The 11,439-nt window shown below is 40.4% G+C and overlaps 1 protein-coding gene across 1 annotated transcript in view; it reads right to left on the bottom strand.

Annotated features, from left to right (window-relative positions):
• RAP1B (RAP1B, member of RAS oncogene family) overlaps positions 1 to 10,629 on the bottom strand; it is a 48,031-nt gene extending 37,402 nt beyond the window's left edge. Inside the window, exon 1 of the mRNA XM_031940744.1 lies at positions 10,393 to 10,629. The gene's annotated coding sequence lies outside the window, so the exon portion shown is untranslated. The remainder of the gene's footprint in view (positions 1 to 10,392) is intronic.
• Between the last annotated feature and the right edge of the window lie 810 nt (positions 10,630 to 11,439).

Consider the following 11,439-nt stretch of genomic DNA (forward strand, 5'->3'; position numbering starts at 1 on the left):
TATTAGGGGTGTACTCTGGGGAAAATGAATTCAAGTTCTTGGTCCTTAAGTCTTCCAATCCCTAACAGCTCTACCATTCTCACGTGATTAGTATAAGGAACAAAATGAGCCATCATATGAAAAATGGAGTAACCTATTAAAGATAACATGAGCATTACAGATGGCTGTAGTGTGGTATGGTGATTGTAGGATTGTTAGAAGCTTATCTTGTATGAGTAATAAAATAACTTCAGCTTCTACTTGGATACTTTACTTGCATTGAAGAGATCTTTTAATAAGTCTTTTTTCAATTCAATAAAAATTTACCTAAGCACCAAAATGAGGTGTCAGGATATGAAGAAAAAGAAACTAATCCTGTCTTCAATGGTTAGACATTGTACTGAAGGAAAGGAGAGAGAACACAAGCAAGTACAAGTGTACAAACACCCCCCCCCACACACACACACACCCCGAAAAAGTGAGGGGAGAAGTACCAACAAGTTGGGCAATCTTGAACAGAAGAATGAGAAGTTTCCAAAAGGCAGAGAATGAAAAGAAAGAAGGATACTTTCTTTTGGGCTATGTGAAAGAGTCAAGTGATGAAATGTTACGTATGGGAAACAATAAGTAAGCTGGTTTGGTTGGACCTAAAGTCCCATGTAGTCAGTCTAGAAAGACATGCTAGAGCCAGACAGATGATCAGTATACATTCAAGATGGGTTTTGAATGCAGATCTTTTTGACTCTAAGACTGGATTTCTGTCACCATGTTATCAAATACAACATTTTACATCGATTGTTTTAATGTTCTAAAGTGGCGAACACTGATGAAACTTAAGTATAGGAACAATAGATTCTTCTTTTAGGATCATCAATCTGTCTGCTGAGTAGAAGATAGATTGTAAAGAGAGAAGAGGCTGGAAGCAGGGAAGTTAATTTAGACTGCTGTTGCAATCATACAGAGGAAAGGCATAAAATCTTGGATTAAGGTAATATCTTAATGGCTAGAAGTAGAGAGATGTGAACTGATGGTAGATAGGTGAAGATAAAATTGACAAGGTGTAACTACTAGAAGTCTTCCCAGCTGAAAGACATGTTTCAAGGATACTATTTTGTCCCTCTGCTGATAAAGATCACAATCCTGATACAATTTAATAATCTTTGAGAGTCCTTGTTGCTGAAAAGTCCATCATTTACTAGGCAACATTTGTATACTCATTTATGTTCGTCTTTACATGACAAAAATGTACTCCCCATCACTTGCTGGCACTCAAAGGCTTGGTAGTGCCTGTCTGAGTTTGCACTATGATGGCAAAACCTTGAAGAATGCAGGTAATGCAGGTTTGTCTCCAAACCATGATAAATCATCAGGGCAGGAGTTTAAAGAGGCCAAAGACAGATGTTTAAAATTAAAAGATTCAAAGCACCAATTTTTGTTGTAGCAGTAGTTAATAAACATTTATTAAGTACCTACAAGAAGACTATTTGGCAAACACTGTGCGCTAATGATGGGGATACAAAAGAGGCAAAAGATTACTTCCTGTCCCTAATAACTAGCCACAAACTAAAGGATAGATAAAACTGCATTATGTGCATTGTTTTCTAGTAAAAAATAATAAATGAGAAATGTTGAGAAAAACATGAAGACTTATTTGAATTGATGTAAGACTAAAGCAGAACCAGGAGAATACACATTGACTACAACAATATAAACAAAAAGAACATTAAAAACAAAGCCTGAGTCTCTCTAAGCAATCATAATGCCCAATGTTGCTTCTTTGTAATAGATTATGAAACCTACCTCCTCCCTTTTCACAGAGGTACTGAATTCAATTAAAGTAATTGTACAGGTCATTCTTTTGGTTTTCTTTAACTATTTTTCTTTGTCATAAAAAACTTTTTCAATGCTTGTGTATGTGATATATATGTTAAAAAATAATCATAGTAGCTCTTTTCATAGTAGCCAAAAATATAACCAAGTCAATGCCCATCTACTGGATGACTAGCCAAACAGATTATGGTGTACAGAATATAACAGATTATGTCATAAAAATTACTATATGAACACTTTCAGAGGAAAATAGGAAAATCTCTATGAACTAATACAAAATGAATGAACAGAATCCTAACAGTAACCCAATTCATACAATAAAGATTATGAAAGGAAAAAAAGCCTTAACTTTGCAATGATAAACTATGATGCCAGAGAAGACAAATCACAACGCCCAAATGCTACTAGCAGAAAAGACTTAAAATGCAGAATGAAATATATTTTTTTGGACATGGCTGATGTGGAAATTTATTTTACTGAGCTATGCATATTTGTTATGAGAATTTACTTTTTCTAATAGGCAATGAGGAGAGGAAATAAATGCTAAAAATACCAATGTGTTTGGGGGAGAGAAGAAACACATAGCTAAAAACAAAGACAAAAACACAGAATTTTATTCTGAAGCCTGAATACAGTACATTACAAAGTCAATAGTTGATATGTTTGCTGCAGAGAAGGAAGAGAAACTGGGATGACCTTGGGCAGCAAGAACAAACAAAACATGAAGGAAAGTGAGGCACCTGTATAGGAGAAATTCAGAAAAGTAGGTTGGGATAAACAAATTTTGAATAAGCAATTTTGGTTAAAACCTTAAAACAAAAAAGAGTACTAAAAAGAGTGCTAGAGTTTGCTGATTACTTGAGTTAAAATATTTAATCCAAGTCAGTTTAGCTGCTCTAATTCAACTCAGTTTTCATCTATTTCATTCCAATTCTCCTTACTCTTTCTGTCCAGACACGGACATACACAGACTGGGGTTCAAATTTTACCTCTGACACTTAATTGCTTGTGACCTTGGAAACTAATTTGTTATTTTACTAACTCAGAGATCCAAGAGTGTGAGTTGCCAACTACATGGACTTAATGTTAGTCAAGGGAGTGTCCTACTTATGTGAAATCACAGGTCTAGAGCAGAAAATTGCTAAACATACTCTAATAGATCTATCCAGCCACTCTCTAGACCTATATTGCCCAAGGACAATTTAGATGTCCCAAAAGCACCTCAAAACCAACATGTTCAAAATACAACTTATTCTTTCTTCCCAAATTCATCCTCTTTCAAAATGTTCCTATATCTGTAGAGGTCACCACCATACTTAAGTCACCCACCAGGATCACAACTTGACTCCTCCTTATCCCTCATATTGTTTCTAATTCTTATTGATTATAATCCAATCTTCTCTTCTCCATTCATTCCAGCCATCCCAGTACAGAGGCCTTTATCACCACTTGCCAAAATTATTGCATATTCTTCCGATTTCTCCGTCTTGAATCTCTCCCCTCTTCAATCCAAATCCTACATGGTTACCAAAAGTGATTGTCCTAAAATAAAGATGGATCTATCTGACTATGTTCAGGAAGTTACAGGACCTTCCTTCTGCCTCAAAGATAAATACAAACTCTATTTTATGACAAAGTCCTTCACAAAATGGTTTTAATATACCTTCTCAGGATCATTATATATTACTCTACTTCATGAACTCATGGAAACCATAAAAATGAGCCTTCTTGTAGTTCTTCACTCATGACATCTCATTTCCTGTTCCCATGCTTTTCTTTGTAAGGGCTTATTCCCATATTTGGGATGCACTTGCTCCTATTTTTGTTCCTTAGTTTCTACCTTTCCTCAAATTTCAGCTGAGGTGTCATCCCCTTCTCTTTTTATGAGGGAGACCTTTCCTGATTGAACAAACTTTCGTTCCTCCATGCCCAACACCCTGGAAATTATTGTATTTGTTTACACATGTACCTGTCTCCTCTCAAAGAACAAAAATTCCAAGAGTAGAAAGCTTATTTTTGTATTGCCAACACACATCTTTCTCAAGATTCTCAAGGAATATTCAGAAATAATGCCCACTTCCAAGAGTTGCAAATCAGAATAACTGACTTTGATAAGTGTTTTCAAAATGTTCTACATATATTATCCCATTTCCATCTCACAAAAACATTTTGAGATAAATACTACAGTAATTGTGAATCCCATTTAAAGATGAGGAAACAGGTTAAGAGTATATTGTCACACAGCTAAAGTCAAGTGGAACTTCCTTACTTTAAGGCCAATGATCTATTTCATGCTGTCATCTAATCAAAGTTTTAGGAAGGGCTAATAAAAACATAATCACAAAATTCCGTTTTTGGAGTGGTACTCCAAATGAGAAAAAATAGAGAACATAGGAATTCAGGAGATCTGGATGTCAACAATATGACTCTGGGCAAATCACTTTAACCTCAGGATGAGGAGGCCTGTACTTTGTAAAGCCAAAGCTTACTTTGTCCCCAAAAGTGCATCATCCAGTCCCTAAAATAAGAAAATGTTGGCCTACTGCCATTTATTTAATGGGGAAAAAAAGTTATACCATTGATTTTTGTTCTTTATTTTGCAGGTAAAAAAGGTTCTATCAAGGAAGTCTCTGCTGATGAATTTCAATGAATCAAAAACCATGAAGAGCGAATGAAGGCCCTGCAAACTCAATAGGAATTCAATTTAGTCTCCAAAAAGTTAGTAACATTCTTGGTAAGGCTTCAACAAAAATTATGATTCTGTGCTAAGTATGATCTTACTGAGATTAGAAGATAAATTAAGAAGCAACTCTTACATTCTATCAAGCTAGAATTTAGCTTTTACTACCTTAAAAAGTGTTACTATATCTCTCACTAGAATTAAAAAAAAAATTTTTTTGGCCCAAGTCTGGAGATTCAAATGGATTCCCTTATCTCAATAGTTAAAAACTGCAGTCTTTTTGCCAATTTCTTCCCCTAAAAATACAATTGTTCAACAAAGCACAGGGTTGAAGTTTACCAGAAATTAATTTCAGTAAATTATTAACCTGCTTACTTTAGGAGATCTGACAGTTTTGAGGCATAAGATAGAACTACAAGAGTAAGAATTTTAAATTTAATTAAAAATAATACTGTTATTAAACCATCACTCAACACTTAACAGGAAACAACTTTCTTAATTTTGAGATAAACACATTTCTAACAGCAAAAAAATATAGTATGCACATGATCAAAGAGAATTAGAAATAAGTCAAATGTAGTTCTAACTTTAGAGCAGTGCACCTTTCTATAGAATAAAACCCAGGGGAACTTTCTGTACCAAATTTAAATTTATACATTTTTATAAAAATATTTAACTTAATGTCCCAATATCTACATTCCCCCTATATCTAGGCTAATTGTTATTAGTATTTCCTAGAAAGAGACAAATTTTTATTTATTTTTTTCCTAAACAAACTCCAGCAATGCTAAGTAAGTGAAAATTTTTTTGCAAGCTGATGTGGAGATTAACAATAGAAACATAGTACATGTTTGACCTTCAAGATAACTAGATACCAAGAGTTATATTATAGTGGCTGGAAGTTTGAGAATAAAGGGAAATTCAATTCAAAAAGATATATTAAGTGCCCAACATATACAAAATATCATGCTAAATGCTGAGAATATAAGATAAGACAAGATGCTACCTTGACTAAGAAGTTTATAATCTAACACAGAAAGGAAGTACAAATGGTTTTGCTTTAAGTAAGAGTGAAATAAGCAAATAAAGTCCAAATAAGTAAATAAGCCCAAGCAAAGTGCTATAAGAAATATGTTGGAGAGGAATTTCTTAGGGAAATTTTCCAAGAGATGGTATGGAATAATTGGGTCTTGAAGGAACGAAGAGAGTTTAATTCAAGGAAAGAGAATCCCCCCCCAAAGCATTTCAGACAGAGATAATGGATTAAAAAGAAGGCTAGAGAGAACAGTATAATCTGACTAGAAGACAAACTGAATAGGTAGGTACAAACAAGATGAGAGGCCTTGATTATCAGAATACACAATTTATACTACATTCAGAAGGGTACTAGGGACCCACTACTGAAGATTTTTAAACAGGGAAGTGACATGAATGGAAAGAGTCCATTAAGATTACTCAGTAGTAATCATTTTTGAAGGATATAAAGTGATTTTATTTGGATTGTTATATTAGTTCCATACAAAATTTTTCTCCACAAAAGAACTTCATAACACCCCTAAAAATCTCAAACCAAATCATCTTCGACTCTTGTATAACAAGCAGTTCAATAGACTTCAAAAGAAAGAGGCCGCATGACTATGGAAAGAATAGTGATTGGTTTGTCAGAGGACTAGTGATGGAATACTAGCTGTTGCCCTTTGCTCAATACCTATTTGCCCAACATCCCAGTTTCCTAGCCTAAGTTTCTTCTTCTGTAAAATGAGGGGGTTGAATTAGATGATGTCATAGTATCTTCTAACTCTCAATGCCATAATAATTTCTAATCTTTGAAGCAATTAGACCTTGGCTTTCGTATTCAGTTTGGCATCTTACAAATCTAATTAAGCCTGAAGATTTTTTTTTTGGAACAAAACTTAAGTTTTGAAATGGTAAAATTACTATTTATTAATAAGATAATAGTTCAGAAAACTTGATAAAACAGCATATATATATATATTTACTTACAGATGGTTACACTCAGTTTTATCTGTTGACCTCTGAAAGAGTCAAGAAAATCAATTCCCACATTTGTACTTTTAGTGCAACTAATCAACAGTTGGCCTGAGAAACTTTCAACAAGTTTGGCTAGGAGGTAAAAGCTCTCAGCCCCCTAAGATGAAGATGCTTATTAATTTGTTTCTGCCTTGTCTTTTTTTAATGACCTTTAGTTACAGACTGTAGTTTCTATTCATATTAATACCAGAGGTGGTTCTCTAGTGTTTACCATCCTTCTCTTTCTCAACCTTCAAGTTATTTTACTACAGATTTTGGGTCATTGGAAATATCTTGATATAATCAAAACACATATCAAAGTAAAGACCAATCTTGACTTATTTGTGATAGTGCTTTGGAACTTTGCTATAAAACATACTGGTGATTGGGACAAAAGACTGGCCTGCTTGCATGTTTTACTTAGTGAAGAAGCAAAAGAACTAAGTTGTGACATGATTTATAACTTTTTGTTTTTCCTATATGAGGGACTAGGTGGCCATGGGGATTAGGGGGCTGAGAGCTTTTACCTCTTAGCCAAACTTGTTGAAAGTTTCTCAGGCCAACTGTTTTGAGTAGGAAACTTGTAATTCAAGCCTAAGAGAGTTGAGAAGTTTCCTACTCAATTTCACCAATTTTAAGGTGTTACTAAAGGCTAAGAATAATCATTTAATTAAATGACACTAGTTACTGAATTATGAATCTTTACATTGGCTGTAGTTGTTGAGATCCTTAAGTATATGACTCAGTTTTTTCTATTCCGATTCCACAACTCCACAGGAGTAGGAGTAGGTCACCTGGCAATAATTCTGCAGTGTTACTTTGAGGATAAAATAAAATGTAGATATAAAGCATCTTGAAAATTTAAAGCACTTTAAACAAAGGCAAGAGATTTCATAACCTTCATCTGCCTCTCCACTTACCAAGTTATTAGTAGTTATCCCAGAATCCCAAATACTGAAGCTACTTTCATTCCCCATCTGAAGAGGCAGCCAAGTGGAGACAGCAATGACTCTGGAGTCACATCTGGCTAGATGCAAGTCCCTAAACCATTCTGTATTCTAGGCAACTCCCTAAGACTTATGCTGAAGAAAAAGTGTGACTTGCATAAAGACCATTTCCTTATCTAGAAATTCTCCATATCCATGAAATTATAAAATCAAATTCGGATCTGGTCCCAATGTACAACTTCATTTGTCATTCACCTTTCTGCAGGGCCATCCAATTTGGTAAATCAAGACTGAACCCTGTATTTCTGGGTTCCAAGGCCCTTCCTTCTCCAGGCTTGAAAAGATCTCTAATTTATATATAGCTAACCTTTTAATTTCCTATCCCATAAGCCTGCTCAAAGATCATTCTTGTCAAACATTCTTGTCATTCTGTCCTTTTTGGTAAAGAGGAAAAATAAAAAGCTAGTACTATTTATCAGGCATTATTAGATATCTTAAGGAAAAGGGATTTGTACTAGATAAATCTCCAAGGCCCCTTCCAGCTCTAAACATTCTGATTACCAAAATGGTCAAAAGAAAACCCCTGGGTCAGTTTAGAGATATTAAATTGGGGGTAAAAAGCATTCTTTTTCTTTTGTGCATCATTATCTTGCCGGGATAACTTACATAAAATTACAAATACTTCATAGGTACATAATAGTTGTAAACAAATAGGTACCAAATGGGGTGGAGACCCACTTGTAGTGAAGTATAACCCTACAAGATCATACTTATATTTATAAACCCCTCAAATACAGGATGATATAATTCCTCGAAATTCTCATTTGATACAAAAATGAAGTTAATGTGTCTTAATTTAAAGGCAACCTAAACACCTAAAATCATTTATTTCTGGTTGGAACATCAATTTTTGACTTATGTTCATCTAAAGAGGAAGAAAAAAAGGACTAAGCTAAATTTATCAATAAACAACTGTACTGTGGCTATAAAAGCAAACAAAATCCCTTATTTGCAAGAAACTTTCCTTTATGAAAGTTTGGTGGCAGGTCCCCAAAGAAAATTGTTCTAATATCAAGAGCATTGTTTCCTCCAAACAACATCCATTTAAAAGAATGGTAATGGGGATAGGTAATGGGAAGAGGAAAATGATAGGTTAAAACAAAAAACAAACCTATTTTGAGGTTTTGAAGAATAGTGTATTGCATTGCTATTATATTTCGAGGTCCCTGAGAATAGGAATTGGGTTTCCTATCTTTAGTACCTAGCAAATGGCTTGGTACATAAGAACTTAATAAATGCTAGTTGACTTGAGAGCGCAGTACTCTTCCCAAAGGGTATCCATTTATAAGAGGGGGATATGAAAGGTTTAAAAAAAACAAACAAACAAACAAAAAAACCCTACAAACCATTTTTGAGCTTTTTAAAATCAGTTTATTGCTTGCATTAGATTGAGTATAGAGGACTGGTACACACTAGGTGCTTAATGCTTGCTGACTTGACAGTGCAGTACTTTTCCAAAAGAACATCCTTTTATGGGGGTGGGGGAGGCAAACCAATACCTCCTTTTATACCTTTAAATGTCATAGTTTATTGTATCCCCTTTTTAGATTGTGTTCTCCTTGAGGACAAGAATTGCTTTACTTAGTATCCCCAGCGCCTAGTACAAGGCCTGATACATAGTAGATCTTAATACGAAGTCCTCGTTGACTTGCGTGTGAGTACTTTTCCCAAATGATATCTAGGAAAAAAAAAAAGTGGGCCAACTCTGCCAGAGCAGTTTTACATAGCCTACTTTAAGCCTAGGAGTTCTCATAGTTCATGGTATCCTCATTAGATTGTGAGCTGCAGGACAGCAGGAATTGGTTTTTTGAGCATCCCCAGCGCCGGGCACGAAATAGGTACTTAAGAAATGTGAACTTGAGTTTAATACTTTCCTCCAAGGATCTCCGGGGGAAAACCGGCGGGGGGTTGGGGGGTGGCCTGCAACTCCACTGGAGCAGTTTCAAATCAGCTACTGGGAGTACGGGTTCGCTGCGGGCAGGGGCATCTTTGGCCCTCCGGGGCGCCAGTCTGACCCGAGGTGACCCCAGGAAGGCTAACGGGGCAGAGCCGGGACTCCGGTAGAGGCCAGGGGGCTCCTCCGAGGAGGACACTTCCTGCCCGGCGGCAGGGAGGGAAGGCCCTTTAATCAATCGTCTCTCTCTGTGTGCTCTGGGTGCAGCACCGGACTAGGTGGGGCTCGCCCGGCCGCCTTCCTCCTACCACTTCCCGAAACAAACGCGAGTCCACCCGCCCGGTCACGAACAAACTTCCCCCCACCACCCGGCCCTTCCCTGTCAGCCTCGCAGTCCCAAGGGAGGGGGCCGGGGAGTGGTTTCCCCCGAACCTTCCCGGCCCCCTCCCGCCCCCACTCCCGGACTCGGGAACGGTCCCGTCCGGTCCAAGGACAACTTTTCCCGTTTCCGTCCTCTAACTTCCACCCCGGGCCCGAGTGGGGGCCGGGGGACCCCCGGCGGCGCGAGGGGGGAGGGGACGGCCGCGGCGGGGGGTGTGGGGAGGCGGACACACGCGCCGCGCCCCGGCACCGTCCACGCCCGCCGCCCCGCGCCTGCCACCGACAGGCAGGAGGGCGAGAGCGTGCGGGTGTGCGTGTGAGCGAGTGTGCAAGGGGGGGGTCCTCAGGCTCGCACTTCCTCCGCCATGTTTCAGACATTTGACCCCTTCCGCAAAAAAGGAGCGCGCGGCTCCCGGGCGGCGGCCGCCTCCTCCCTCCCCAGCTCCGGGGGGAGCGCCCCGGCCCGGCCGGCTCCGTCACCTGCACGTCCCGCTCCGGCCCCGGGCTCGCTCCCCCCGGCTGCCCCGTCCTCCTTCCGCCTGCGCCTCGCCCGGGCCTCCTCCCCGCCCCGGCGCCGGCCCCCCACTCACTCAGGGCGCTGCCGCCGAGTCCCTCGGAGGACCCCCTCCGCAGAGCCGGGCTCTCTCTCGGCGTCTCCGTGTCCGCTCTCCAACCGCCAAGGCGGGGGGTCGCCGGGCTGCTGTCGCTGTCTCTGCCGCCGCCTCTCCCGCTACCGCCGCTGCTACTGCCGCCGCCGTCACCTCCCTCCTCTTCCTCCTCGGCCGCCGCTCCGGCTCATTCCACGCCTGACTCTGGGCGAGGTTTGGCTGGGTCGCCTTGACGTCAGGCGTTCAGCCTCGCTTTCGGTTCCTTCCGCTGGCGGAGGGGGCGGGCGGGGAGCACGGGAGGGGGCGGGTCCCGCGAGGGGGAGGGAGAAGGGAAGCGAGGCAGGAGGGCTGGGTTGGGCGGGGCCGCCAGCAGGCTGACCTTTTCTCCCCCTCCCCCTTCCCCTTCCCCTCCCCCTTCCCCTTCCCCTCCCCCTCCCCCTTCCCCTCCCCCTCTCTTCCTCCGGCCCAACTCCCCCGCCCTCCTTCCTCCTCCCTCCCACGCCTCCGGGAGGGAGCGGGGCTGGGTCGGGTCCACGTGGAGCGTTAGTCCGGCCCTCTGGCAGGCAGCCTTCAGTTACAGCGCCTCCTAGGTGCCGGTGGCCCTCTGTGCTACGTGCGGGGCTGAGAGGGTGGGGGAGAATAGGCAGGAAGGCAGAAGTCAGTCCCTTCTCTCAAAGAAGTTGCAGTCTAACGCGAGGGACAACTATGCAAACAAGATACATGGAGAACGTATGATCAACAGAGGAAGTGCTTAAATCTTAGGTAAACATTTAGGTGCCATTTGCTAACTTCTGAGAAAAGAAAGGCAAGAAGAGACAGTCTCTGTTCACCTGGAGCTCATAACCCACCCATCAGTCAACATTTATCAAGCACCTTCTCCGCGCTAGACGCAGAAAAATGCATTGAATAGAAAGAAAAGCTCCTTGGGAGTCAGTATTCAAGGATGTATTGGAAATAATACCCAAGAGTAAGGGACCAGAATTCCAGAGGAATGAGGACTCCCGGAGAAAGTGGGATTTTAGCTGGAGA

The sequence above is a fragment of the Sarcophilus harrisii genome, chromosome 5 (assembly GCF_902635505.1).
Source record: "Sarcophilus harrisii chromosome 5, mSarHar1.11, whole genome shotgun sequence".
NCBI classification, from domain to species: Eukaryota; Metazoa; Chordata; class Mammalia; order Dasyuromorphia; family Dasyuridae; genus Sarcophilus; species Sarcophilus harrisii.